This window comes from Poecile atricapillus, chromosome 18 (assembly GCF_030490865.1).
Source record: "Poecile atricapillus isolate bPoeAtr1 chromosome 18, bPoeAtr1.hap1, whole genome shotgun sequence".
Classification (NCBI taxonomy): domain Eukaryota; kingdom Metazoa; phylum Chordata; class Aves; order Passeriformes; family Paridae; genus Poecile; species Poecile atricapillus.
The window spans coordinates 9,167,952-9,182,595 of record NC_081266.1 but is presented as its reverse complement, the minus strand read 5'-3'; the positions used below and the strand labels follow the sequence as shown (position 1 = coordinate 9,182,595).

The 14,644-nt window shown below is 37.4% G+C and overlaps 1 protein-coding gene across 1 annotated transcript in view; it reads right to left on the bottom strand.

The window, feature by feature from the left end:
• LOC131586216 (pleckstrin homology domain-containing family A member 5-like) overlaps window positions 1-14,644 on the bottom strand; it is a 58,910-nt gene that overhangs the window by 40,231 nt on the left and 4,035 nt on the right.

Sequence of the window (14,644 nt, the reverse complement as noted above, 5' to 3'; positions counted from 1 at the left end):
CATCAGGCAAAAACAAACAAAAAAAAAACCAAAAAAACCCAAAAACAAGCACAAGCTGTTGTTTAACTCAAAATTAAATTTTAATTTTAGTGCCTGCTTCACAAAAAAATCTGTACCACAATTGACAACAGTTGGGATATATTTGAAAAATTTGAAAGTCTGAAAGAATATGGAGCTGATACTCCTCTGTACTCTGTGTTACTGCTGAACTCAGTATTCACCTTGACACATTTAAAGTGAGAGGCCAGTTTTCTTCCTAGTTATCTTAAATAAGAAACAGATTCTTATATTTTTTTAATTCTTTTTTTAAAGAAACCAGTGGTAAAATCTGCAAAGAAAGGGATTTCAGTGTTCAAGTCAGTACCTAAAGAATGAACCCTACGTGTCAGCTATAGAGAAAAACCTTGAACCAGTATTAACACTACATAGATGTGCTTTTTTTGGCTATTATTTTAATTTCAAAAAGTCCCTCCCCCCAGGCAAATGGGAAAATAAAATAAAAATAAAGAAAATAGAAGAAAATCAATTAAGTAGTCAAAATGAACAAGTATATAAAGAGGAAAAAACATTTACCAAAATAAATTCTCTCTAGAATGTCATTACACATCTCTTTTTATTTTTTTTTTAATGCTGACTACCTATACAGGGTAACCAAGAAAATATTTTAATTGGCCTCTAACTTCATATTCTTCCACCTATTAATCTTGCACCACAATGAAAAGCTTTAATCTGTTTTTGTGGCAAAACAATCTCTGACAAGCAGATGGTTAATTTTGGTTAGATAAAAATAAAATCCTTTAAAAGGGAGAGCTGAGCCATGTAAAATATTTAACATCAACCACTTCAGCAGCCTCAAAACAGGTTACAAAGATACATAAACTTTTGATGAATTCACACTATTTAGTTCATCTACTGCCAAGACAGGTCATATCTTGAAAACACTGCTGTTCTTCTCAGCTTAAAGGAAACAGCTCCTGTATGTAAATTCCTGTCCTAATTTCATGTAGGGTGTTCATCACTCTCTCCTCAGCTGCCAGGACTGCTCATCAATCCTACTCCTGAGCATTTGGAGAAACAATCTTTCTTGTAGATATTTTCTTTCCTCCATTATAAGTTTTATTTTGAAGAAATGTCTCCATTCAGAGGGATGCTGCCTCTTCCCCAAGAGCTCCCTGTTTACTGCTGTAACTCACAAAATATTTACATCTCTAAAGTTACCAATGCACATCAGCTCCTACTCTATACCATTCTCTTTTTTTTTGGGAGCTGCACCTCCTCAGCTTTACATGAGTCAGCTCTCCCCAAATTATTACCCTGGCCATTAGCACCAGGTGAATCAAAGTAAGAGCACTGGAAGAGTATAGCAAATTACTGAAAACAAAATCCTAGCTTCAAAGATCATTCATTCCACACACAATATTTATATACTCTTCTTTATTACGCCTCAAGCAAGTAAATAAATAAATAAATATATATATATATATAAATTTATTAAACATCCAAGGATAACTTACAAACTAGCAATGGTCTTACATAATTTTTGGTGGTCCAAAGAATCACCGGAACAGCAATCAGAAATAGCTCAAAGCAGTGTCACCAGAGAACTCTAGAACTAACATTTCCATGGTATTTTGTGCAATACAAAACATGGCCTAAAGAGCATGAAAAGCTGAGATGCTTTGAAAAGTGAGCAAACACGAGCAGTGGTTTCGTATGCAAATTAAAAAAAAAAAATCAAATATTTAAAAACATAGTAAACTCAAGTTGCTAAATTATGGAAATTATTATGAAATTACATTCTTCTCCATTTCCACCTCTTTTATTTGAGTGCTGGGTGTTAAGAATGTACCATTATGTGGAATTCAGTCAAGCAAAAATTTTTTGCTTTGTTTTACCATTTCAATACATAACTTGGAAAGCAACCAGTGAAATGGCACAACTTATCTCTTAAAACAAGACCAGAGATTTTAGTGGCTCTCGATTATGTTTTCCTTACAATGATCCTTTGCAGAAAAGTACAAGTTTCAGTTTAGAGCCCTGATAATTAGTGCCTGTGGGAATAAAGTAAATTATTTTTTCCACAGCAACATAATTTCCTGTAACTTTAATTTTTCCATGATGATATTCTAGTGGTTGCTTAGACATAAGATTTTACTGCCTGCGGTGTGATCAGGATTTGAAACAATTATCTGCTTTCAGTTTACTCTCCCCATCCAAAGAAAAAGCTGGGTTTATAGTTATTAAAAAACTGTATATGAGGAAAGTACTTGCCAATAAGCTCCAGATAATTTTAGGGATGCTAAAGAACTCTTCTCCTTTTGGATTCAATTATTTAAGATGACAAAATCTAACAGATGCAACTTGAAAGTGCACCTGGAGTAGAGGTGCTGCAGCCACCTTCTCGAGAATGAGAATTTCCTCCCAAAACTCTCAGAATTCATCTTCACTGACCAGGAAAAGCTTAACCTACAGAAAAGGGGTGCAGACAAATTGCTTAAACACAGATTTCAGAGCATTCAGAGCTGCCAGTGGTTTGCAGAGAGGCAAAACCACAGAGGTGATGCTCCAAAGTCATCCCAAAGCCCGCTCAGTGGACGCGCTGACGGAACCCCTGTTGTTCTCAGAGCCTTTCACCAGGTATTTTTCACTCAGCAATGAGAAGAAACCGTGCCTTGCATGGCACAGAGCTGTACAAAAGACAGCAGATGCAACCACCCTTTCCTACTGAAATGAAAAACAAGTATCAGCACTTTTTTTTCAAGTTTTAATGATGCACAGGGATGCTATGTTTAATCATCACACCTCATGAGGAGGAATCATTAAACACTTCAAAAGAAGCCTCTAAAAAAGATCAATGTTCTACTTGATTGAAAAAAAAACCCAAAAAACCAAACAAACATTGGAAACTACATTCCCTTGTAGACATCTCAGCCAACAATATTGGATCTTTCCCAAAAGAAACGCTGGGGTTACAGAATCAGACCAGGGAAATCAGTGATGCAGTGATGAGCTGAAGGGACATCGTGGTGTTCACTCAGGCAAAACCCAAACCTCAGCCAATCCAGATGGTGAAGTCAGGCACTTACTGGTGTTTCCAAAACCCAATTCAACAGTGTTGTAAAAAACAAACCAACCAACCTCACAAATCCCAGCCAGCCACATGCCAGACTTCTTGTCATCCTGCTGATGAAATTCCCATCGTTTTCAAATGGACATTGGGAATTCCTATTATATCATTACATAAACAACAACAAAAACACCACATATATATTCTTCTATTAAGCACCATCAATAGCTTTTAATTTTATTTTAAAAGAAAGAACTGATAGATGAGCTGTTCCTACTCCTTCACATCTAATAGCCTGAGTTTTCACTTGAATATTTTAAGCAAGGGTCTATCAGCACACAGGTGTTTTACCTTTTAATTTTTCGAGAGAAAAGGTATGAAATGTTGATCTCCCAAGTAAATCATTTCTAGGAAAAAATGCTGCTGTCCAATGGCACAAAACTAAGTATTAATAAAGCTGTTCAAGGAACGTATTTTAGTGCTATTCTTGAAAGATAGTTTTACACTCCATAATGCATTCATCTTTGCTTCAGAAGGAGTATTTCCTAATGTATTCATTTGAACTTAACACTACTTTGCTTACATGACAGCTACTAATGCTTTTCATTTTAAAATCTGTTTTATTCTGTGTTCAGCACTGTAGTTTTTCATCAATACCTCTAACAGTTATTTTCAATACCCACTTCAATCCACTGAGAAAATCAAAGTGTTGTATTTAATAACCAAATATTCCTTCATCTGAGCATCATGAAGTCTCCAAGACAAAAACATGAAACTCTACCAGGAACATAACAAAAACATTGTGAAGCAGTAAGGACTTATCTAATGACTACAACACTATTTATCTCCTCCCAAAAAGAAAACAGCTTTGATTTAAAAAAAAACCAACAAAAATTCCCTGACCACAAATCGTATTTTTCTGTTATCACAGTGACATTACCAAGACATCTAAGAGACCTGGAGAGAAATGGAGAAAGAATCAGTCTTGCCATGGTGTGCCAACAGAAAATACCAAAACACAACTCAACCCCTGGCTTGTCTATTAACCTTCAGAGGTTATTTTCTTCTAATTTCTTCAATTAGACAGATTCTTCCCCAAACTCATAGCAGCCAGTCTTTCACAGACAACAGTCTGGAAGACAAATAGAATTAAAGTATGTCAGTCTAATGACAGCAGCCCTACAAAGCAAAAACCCCTCAAGTTCAATTGTTCATCTCCACTTCCACTCCTTGTAAAACGAGAAGTACTGGCCCCTAGCAAGCAATTCAAACTATCATATGGCAAATTAAAGAGCATCACTGATCTGAAGGGATCACAGGGTGCAATTCTCCCTGGAAAGAATGACCAGCAGGTTGTTTGAAGTACAGGAGAAAGTCATAAAGAACGATTTGTTTTTGCTCTGCCACGTGAGTTTACCCCTCTCCATCCTTGTCCAGGGAGAAAGGGAAGAGTGAAGGAGGTGAGGGGAAAAACAGAGGAATAGATGGGCTGAAGATTTTATTTGCTATTAACAGCACATTAGTTGAATGTTTAAGTGTCACTGTATTAAATATGTTGCAGGTGAGCATGCACATACATACACCTCTTCCTCATTTTCAGAAATAAATCAAGTAATCTAATCCATCAATTTACAGAGAGAGATTTCTAAACATATCTGTTAATTACCACAATTCTAGTGAGTAGTCCCTAGTGCACACTTACTTTAGGGGAAAAAAGTAAGCTTAATTAAAATAAAAAAAAATAAAATTAAAAATCTGTAAAGTTGAATATACAATTCAAAGTCTCAACTCTTCAACATTTAGCAGCGTATCCTGAGCAGGCTTTAATTTTGACTGAACAGCAGAAAATCTTGCTGGGTTCATTTCAGGCTGCAGGCATTTGATACTGCACTGACCTCGCAGTATTTACATTCCCCTCAGGAAAATCTGGCATGCAGTCCAACTGGGGAAGATCATGTCTAACACTACTTGAGCTACCAGTGCTAGAAGCAAGCAGAGTAACAGTGAAAATAGTAGGGTGAACAGTAAGGGCATGTACACAGAAATAAAATAAAAAGGAAGAGAAAGAGAAGGTCAAACAGCAGAAGAGGAGAAGAACTGAAGAGACAAAGACTTGGAGACAGTTGTTTTTCTGATATAAATAAATCCTTATTTTTTTTTCCAAACCAATGGTGCAGAGAGGCTTTCAGACTACTAAAAAACCAAATTACTTTAGCTCAAGGAAAATAAACTGATCAGAAGACTTGAAATATTTGCCTCTGATCAAAACAAATTAACAGCTGCCAACTGTAGCTTTGTCTGCATTGTGTTGAATTTTTTTGTTGTGGTTGACATGTCTATGTCAAATTTGGACAGAAAAAAACAACCCAGACCATAAAATCCTCCATAAGCTCTGCTTTTGACCATCCCCTCTCCACTCCTAACAGAGACACGTGGTGTTAAATCCAAAACCTGCTCACCTCCATTCATTGCAATTCAGGTTCCTACTGCTGCAAAGAAATTAGACAGGAATACAGGAGCCAATTTTCCACAAATTCTACTCCAATATTTCTTAGAGGTGCTTAACCCATCTTCAAACAAGTGAAAAATTTTGTTTGTTCTTTACAGATTCACTCTGCCAGCAACATAATCTCCTGTATATCAGGCCTGGTGAAAGTGTATGAGACACACAGGTCCTGAACCAGAGCCAGATTCAGTTCTTCAGCTCCTTGAAAAAATAAATAAAAGCCTTAAGTTACCAGAACGCCTTTTAAAACCCTGTTTCAAATTGCACAATGCAGTTTTTCACGGAAAATAATAAAAGCAAGAGCTCTTGTGTAAGTTAATGGTTGCAATACTTGACAAAAATGATGGTACCTTCAATCCTCATTAAAAGTTTGAGAAGTCTCTGTCTGCACTAATGACATAAAAACAGCATCACTAAAAGTCAGAAAGAAAAAACAACTCCATTACTGAGCAAAAGACTTCCTCCCCCTCTTATTTAAAACCAGGATGCTGATAATTCCAACTCCTCAGCCTGATGCAATCTTTGCTTAAATCATCGAGGGCTGCGAAACCCCACTTAGAGCCTAATAGGACATCACCACTTTAATCAACAGACTGTTTTCTATTTATGTCTCACTTCTAGTTCTCTTTCAGCAACCAAACAGCAAGATTTTCAAGGAACTTACATATCTGAACTCAAAAATGTTTTGAGGCAGCAGTCACCCAAACAAAAGATTATAATGAACAGGATAAAAGACTGGTATTTGAATTGCTGAATTTGATAGCACTTTTTGTTGTTTTGAACCACAAAATGAGCAATCAGAGGCACCAGAAATCCCGAATTTCTTGTTAGACAGGTTTGGCACTTTTCACCTGAAGTTGGATGAAAACCACAGGGTGAGCTCAGTTCTGAAGCACATTGCAAAGTGTGTAGCTTCGAATGCAAGAATAAAGAGCACTTCAGGAAAAGGTTCAGATATTTATTATACCTTGAAAGTGAAGTAAAATGCAAATGTTCCAGGTACGAAACTTGGGAGTGGGTGGTCTGTAAAAGAGGCATAAAGAACAATGTGTTCTGTATATATATATGTGTGTATATATATACATATAGATGTAAGATATAAACACTAGTGGTAACAGGAAGACCAAAAGGATACCCTTTCATTAGATTTGCATTTAAACAGAAGTCACTTTACCATACTACTAGGCATCACTCATCTAAATAATGCTAAAATGACACTTTTTATGCTGTGTACTATGCACTGTGCAGTATATTCAGCTAGGAAAGTAGGCAAATTTAATGGTTTTGTTGTCACTTTATCTGCTCTAAAGAACAAAAAACTTCCCTTTAACCCTCCTCCTTGTGGCAATCACTAATGTGGCAATCCTAAACCTGGGAAACTTTTAAATTCAGTTTACAGGAAAAAACCCTTTCATTTAGTTATTGAATCGTCAGACAGACAGGAGCTGCAGATGAAGAAATACAAGAGGAAGAGGAGTACAAAGGAAATAAAACACTTTTTGCAGCAGGGTTAGCAAAATTCACACTCTGCCTCCTTCCAGCCTCATCCTCACAGCATTTCAAGGCAAGGTTGAGGTGGGTTAGGGTAACTTTAGTGCCATATTCCTCCAAAATTCACTGTAATAGGGATATTTTCAGGTTTCAATTAAACAAGTTAAAATTTTATTGATTCAAAAATCAAATTATTTTAACTCTGCTGATACAACAAAGAAGATGGATCAATCAGCACAAGCTGAAATGCTATTAATTGAAAAAAAAAAATAGTAACATTTGGGTGCTTTACCAACTGAAAATATTTCAGTGTTTCAGACCATGTAAGCAACGGATCCCCACATCAAGCAGAGAAGATGAGTTTGTACCACAAGAGAGATTTCAGATCAGAACAGATGATATGAATATCTAATGAGGTTTAGCTTGCATCATTCTTCTGATTAAAATTCATCATTAAATGAACACTTGATCTTACGACATTGATTGCTCAAACATGTATTTTTGTTTGCAACTTTCTTTGTCAACCTTTGCATCAAACCTTACAAAAATTTCCAACCAAAGAGTTTTATATTCATCTAGAGGATTTTCCTTATACATCAAAAAAGACAAAAGTAACCCTACAAAATGGTGTGAACAAAATTTAAAATCCACAACAAAACCCTCCACCTCACAGTCTTAGCCAAGAGGAAACCAAGTTACTCTTTCAGGCATTCAAGTAAATAAGATTAAAAGGTTTTGTTTTTCACTGTAAGCATTTGAGAGCATCACGTGTTTATTCTTGTTGCTCACAAAATTTTATTTAAAAGAGAGATTTCTGTCCTTTTTATAAACCAAGTTCACTGAAAAAAATTTTTAGATTATACATCACATGTTTTTACTCATCTCAAAAATAGTCTCAAAAATGATAAATCTTACAGACGTTGGTCAGGAGCTGCATAATCTTCAGGATTAAATAAAAAAATAGGGAATAAAAAAAAATCCAAAATGACAGAATTTTGCTAGTAGTACAGCTCAGAACAAAATCCAAAGCTGTATTTTTGCAGGATTTGTGCAATTACGGTATCCTACTTATTCAGGGAGTAGATGATAAAAGCTTCCAGGAAATACTGGAGTGGAAAGATGGCAAAGATGACATTTGAAAATTGGAGCTTTCACCAGGCATTTTGCTTCCAAATACCTTTTCCTAGTAGGACCTCTCTTGCATGGTCTGACACACTGAAACATTTCCAGTTAATAAAACACAAGATTTATTTTTAAAGCACTTGTTTCTATTAAACATGATTTTTTATAGATTCTGGAAGAAGTAAAAACAGAGAGCCAATTTTAAAGGTTAGGTTGCTTGGCAATGTACCTTTCCTTACAAATAATTGTTCTTACTAAATCACAGTGGAGAAAGCCATGAAGAATTAAGTTTGTGGAACCTCCTGAATATGCAAGTATTTTTTTAATTGCTTCTATAAAGCTTCAAGACAATCACAGGCCGCACTGAAATTCAAAATACTGTCTTAAAAACCCTTTTTTTCCCCACCCCATAGATTTCAAATAAGTATTCAAGTTTCATAGGTCTGGAGCAGAGATGAAGAAGAGATGAAACTTCTCAACCAAGCATTTAACCACACCTCCCTGTCCTACCCAGCACTGGGAAGCAGAGTTTTACTGGAGTGCCTCTGCTGTCAAGTTCCCATCCCCAAATTTCTACTTCTGATGGCCACCACTGATGCAGCTTCTTCCCTCCTCACCATCACTGTCAGAGAACACCTCACCTTCAAGCAAATGCAAGGAGAGAGCTGCAAGGCATGGTTATCTCACACATTCCAAAGAAAGAAGGCAAGGGAGGAGGGAGAGAGAGAAGGGGAAAGAGTTTAAATTTAGGTATTTACTTACTGAAACACAGAAAAGAACACATATCCAGGCACCACGCTGGCAGGAATCCCAGCAGTCAGGGCTGTGGAGCTTTGCTTCCAGCAAGGATTTCTTTGCCTGAAGCTCCACAAGAGCCTTCTCCCCCTCTCACAAGCACACAGAAGCGAACTGAGGAGTGCTCTGCACTGCCAGCCCGAGTGTATCTCAGGTTTAATGAAGTCTAATTCATTAGAATAAGAGCTGGGGTAACATAAACATGTGCAGGAAAAACAGGCTTGGCGCAACACCACAACAGACACCGGGTTTGATCAGCACAACAAAACTCCGTCAGACCACAGGGTTAAAAAAGAAAAGTGGGTGCAACTCCTTTAAAGCAAAAGCAGAACATAAAAGGCACCAGGTAAAATTTGGACCTGTAAAAGCTCTAGCAAACAGAGCTACAACGAGTAGTTCACAAGGCACCAGGTGAGGTTTATGGAAGTGTCCCTCAGCTCCGGGTGCTGCAGGATATGGTACCAAGGTGAGGAAGAGAAAAAGAACCTGTGCAGCACCCAGACACAACAGGAAGATGAAATACAGGTATGTGCCCCAAAATCAGTCTGAAGAAGGCACATCAGTTATCTTTTTTTTTTTTTGCAAAGGGGGGAGGGCTTGGGGAAAAAAAATGTACTACTGTATTTATTAAACACTGCAGCAACCACCTACATGAAAGTTTTGATTGATGAGCATTTCCTCTGCTTTTTGCCATCCTTCACACATGAAAGACCATGCAAGAATTCACTTCACTGTAATAAATGTAGAGTATATCCACTTTATCTGCCAGTAGTACTTAATCACCAAAAAAAGACCAAAGCTAGGGAAAAGATCTTTCCACTTCAAAAACAAGGATCTAAAGCTAGAGACCAATTTACTAATTTGTTAACAAATATCAAAAAAGTTTGAGTGTCTTCAATATCTTTCTCATGGACTCCAGTATCTCATGTGACTACTCATGTATAGGTATTTTTGTATTTTTAAATAATTACTTGTCAATTCTTACAAGTGTTGAAAAACTTGGTAAAGATTTAAAAAAAAATCAGTAAGTTTTCTTATGCTTTCAAGTCTTTCTCAGTGAAACTGAAGCATTTAAGGTATTGCCCAATTTAGAAACACACTGCAGGAAAGAGACAGCTCCAAATATCAACCACAGACGTCATAGGCAAAAAGATCCTTTAGAAGCACAGCAATTCCTAACGTTCACATTTGGTATTCCACCTCCCAGACTAACTTTGAAACAGACTCCTAAGCCAGGGATAATGGGCCCTTCCAGACCTGCACACGAGTCAGACAACTTGTTTTTGCAGGGTGAACTTTTGCCACCCTTCCCTCTGGGAGAAATCCCATTAAGTTTGCTCCTAGGAAATCAGCTCCCACTCCTTTTCCTGACTTGCCACTGCTCCTTCCTGCCTGCTTGTCTCTCCACTCTTTCCCTTTCTGCAACTTCTCCCACCCTTTTAGCCTTCCCCTGCACTACAGCACTACCTACAGCCTTGTCCTTCCACATCCAACCCATAAGAAGCTGCTTTTTGGATGCAGTCCCACCTCTCCTCTGACCCACACCCATCTCTTCCTGTGCCTAGAATCCTTCCACCTCCACACCCAGCTTGAGCTTTGCAGTATTTTTGGTTCTCAAAATATTTCAGTGGAAGAAAGAAGCAAATGTTAAAACAGATAATAAATGTGCAGGCATTCCCAAAAAAGTTCTCCTTATCTGAACAGCTTTGCTCACTACAAAAGGCACAGGATAGCTTGTAGCTACGTCCCAGTTCACCCACACACCATTATTTGACCTACAGATCATACCATGTAAGAAAAAGAATTGAGTTTATTCTTCATTTTAGTAAAATAAAGGTTAGAGGTAACAAGAACTAAATTTCCAGGAGGAACACTGCGATTTTTTAGTCCTGGAGAAAAACTGTTTGATCTGTTCATATTTTTCTCAAAGTCCAATTTCCTTTCAAGAAAGGGCTTCTCTGCAAACACTACTGGTTGTTCTTTGATTTTTCTGGAGAAAGTCTCATCTGAATGGGAAAGGGTCTTTAGAATGCACATAAAAGACAAAGGTTCAAATGAAAGCTGAATTCTCAATGAGCACAGGTTTATTTTAGTAAACAATAGAAACTCAGAGCTGAACGAGATCTTATCCCTTTTAATCACTTAATAAATTTTTCTTGCCTTCCCAATTTTCAAGCTACATGTCTACAATAAACAAACCTGCACTGACAAAAAGCCTCTATAAAAGCACACAAAACCTCTGTTTGATGCAACAGTGCATTCACCTTGGCTGTGGCCAGGGTTTGCCAATGCCTTGATTCAGCTAGCAACAGGAAAAAACTGTTCTGATGAATACAGAAAAAGGTAAACTTCAAGAGCAAACCCTAAAAATGAAACTTCAACCCTCTTAATTCTTTGAGTTTTTAAGAACTTCTGCAGTCAGCTTTTTTACTGCCCAAAAAGTGTCAGTCCTACAGCAAAGTTGAGAAAAATCAAATTCTAACATCCAAACAGCTTACCTAATAGTACTTCTGTACAAGCCAACCTAGGCAAACTGATGCAAAATTCCACAAATATTGTATTTGGATTGATTTTTAGAACAACCTTATTTGACAAATTAGCAATTTAAATAATATAATATAACCCTTGTTTGGAAAGGAAAACAAAAAATTACATAAATATTGAACATGTATTCAGAACTATTGCAATGAGAACCAAAACTGCAAGAACAGGAAGCAAGTGCCTGAGTTTAGATCATTGGGTCGTTTTAACCACCAAAAGGGGTTTCTTATGCAAATACATAAATGCACATACACAGTTATGTAATTTTATAGTACTCAAACCCAGTGCTTCGGTGCCTAAAGATTATGAAGTCATCACAAAATCCTAAAAAGATCAAGCTGGAAATTCTCAATGATCTTACTAGATGAGGAGTCTGTGGCCCGTGACCAGGTCTGTCTTCTCCACTGGGAAGGATCACAATGGGATTGTCCCATGGGGTCCTTTTCCTTAGGCACTTATAAATAACATAAGTAACTTAAGCTCCCCATACTACTCTCCAGCTTAGATGTGTTTTGGGAGTAAAGCCCTTAACTTTCCAGAGCTCAAAGTGCACAATACACTCAGCACAATTAACCAGGCCAGTGAGAGACCCAAAGCAGGACAAAAGGAATATCAAGTTTGCTGCATCACAATTTTCAAGCCCCATGAGTTTTACTTCAGAAGATTCAATACTTAACTGAAAATAACAAATGTTGTAATTGAATGTCTTGGTTCTACAGTCAGGGGACCTATATTCTGGGTAAAAGTTTAGTTGTATAAATACCAAACCAAGCACTACTTCAGCAAAGTTTATTGCTGGAGTTCCCACCAAGTGCCAGTGAAGGGCTGTCAGTGCACAGGTCTAAGTAAATTAAACAAACCCAGACTTCTCACTCTGAAAGGGACAAAACCCCTAAACAATACAACCACTCTCCTGAGAACATACACAAGGTATCACCACATTGCACATTCTTTTTAACTCCAAATAGAAAACTACACCTTTTGTCATTCAGGTTTACTAGAGGTGAGGAGGATGTGGGGAAATGGTTCTGTCATTAGCAAATATTCTACTACTCGAAAAAACCCAAAAAAATAACATGCAAAAAAGGTCAAAGTCCTAGCTAGCATCAACTTATTAAGACAACCCTACACCAAAAGAAAACCACAGTATACAAAGGGAAAAACCCCTTATCTCTCCCTGTTATAGTGTATCTTTCCAGCTTAAAACTAGAACAAATTCAATGCCATGGGAGAGGAAAAAAAAAGTGTCAAATAGTCACCGTTTGGTATTTACTTATTCTGAAACCGAGTGCACACATCCCAAGAAAAATAGAGTGTCCTTTAAAAATAATCACATTTCAATGCAGTCTGTAAACTGAGTCATTTGTTTGAAATGCCAGTCCAAGGAATGCTAAGATTTAGCTGACGATTATCTCCTCGACATTATCCCAATTTGATTATACAGTGTTTACTACATCAAAGCCAAAAAAAGCACAGTAATAGATTCAGCAACACACCCACTTGGAACACTGAAGACCTATTATTAAAGAACCAGAGGAATAATTTTCAAAAGGTTTTTATTTTCAAACACAGTCTAGCATAAGAACTTACCACAAAGGAAGGTTGTTAAACATTTCTATTCAACCCACATATTTGAAGCTGTGCCTCAGAACTTAGGTCAAATTATTTATGTGATCAGGAAACTTGACTATCCTTCTTGTCTAACTCTGACTGGAAACATTGCAGCAATCCAACAGACAGGTTTCAGCGGATGAAGCACCAAAAGCATGACATTAAAATTCATTTCATTGTAACTTTGTAACTCATATGGAACATAAAACGATCTGTTTCTTCCAGAACCACAAACAAGATTTCAATATTTTTAGTTTTTAACATAGCTTTATTACGCCGTAATTGGGTATTAATAACATTCAGCAAATCAGTACACACAAATCAGCAGGTTATGGTTAAAAATCCACATGTGGGGGTGTTTGTATAGCAGAAGGTCACAACAGCCCGTGCTGTTTGCCCCTCATGCAGAAGCCCCACAGTAGTTAAAATTCAGACAACCAGAATTATTATAATCAACACATCACCCAGAGTTACAGTGCCTGGGATTAGAAGACAGTGATTATAACGTTGTCACCCTGTCTTCGTTAGCTCTCACATCCTCTCTAGCACCAGCACAGAGAGGGAATGCGAGACAGCTTTAAAAGAAGCTATCACCGGGCAGGAATTCAAATTCAGCCTGAGACACTACACAACAAACCAGTATTTAACTTAGGATGCCAAACTGGTCAGACCACGTGAACCTTTCAGCAGGCCTGACAGCACCATCCCTGCTATCCTCCTACAGCTCTCAAACCACACAGAAGTGTTTGTGCAACATGTTTTCAAAGGCAGCACAACTTCCAAACACAAACAGAGCTATTTTCTGTTGGCTGTCAGCAAGACAATCAGCTCCATGCACATCTCACAGTTATGGCAGCACCTTGAACACAAGATCTTGGAAGGACAAGGGTGCACAACCAACTCAGCACTCAGTAAATCTGGCCAGAAGAGCATCAGTTACTGTACAACAGCTGTTCACACACTTGTTTATTCAGGAAAACTCAAGTTGCTATTTTCCAGTTACTACAGCTAGCCAACACTCTGTTCATGGGTTTATTCTACAAGAAAAGGTTCCATCTCAAAGTCCAGAAGAATATTTTTTTTTTCATATTGTATACACACACAAACACAGCTTTCTTTAATTCTCACTTGTCATCATTTAACAATCTGCACAGTACTCCTGAGGTGAAATTTTTAATGGATCCTTGTCCTCAGATTGGTGTATTTCTTGTCAACTGCTACACAACACTCCTGCAATGTAAATTGCAAGAAGGCGGAATAGAACAGAAAAACAACTTGCTTATTAACAAATAATCTGCCCTCGTAGACAGCACAGTGCCTATTCTGGTCAGATTTTTGGGAGCATTATGCTCTATTGTATGCTCTCTATTTTAACTTTTGTTTAGGACCAAATCAAACACACTCATATAAAATCAACCATGAAACACACATGTAACAGCCACCTCACGCTGCCTACAATGCCTCTTACACAGAGCAGCAACCTTGTGCTCAACACTACAACACAGGAAAAA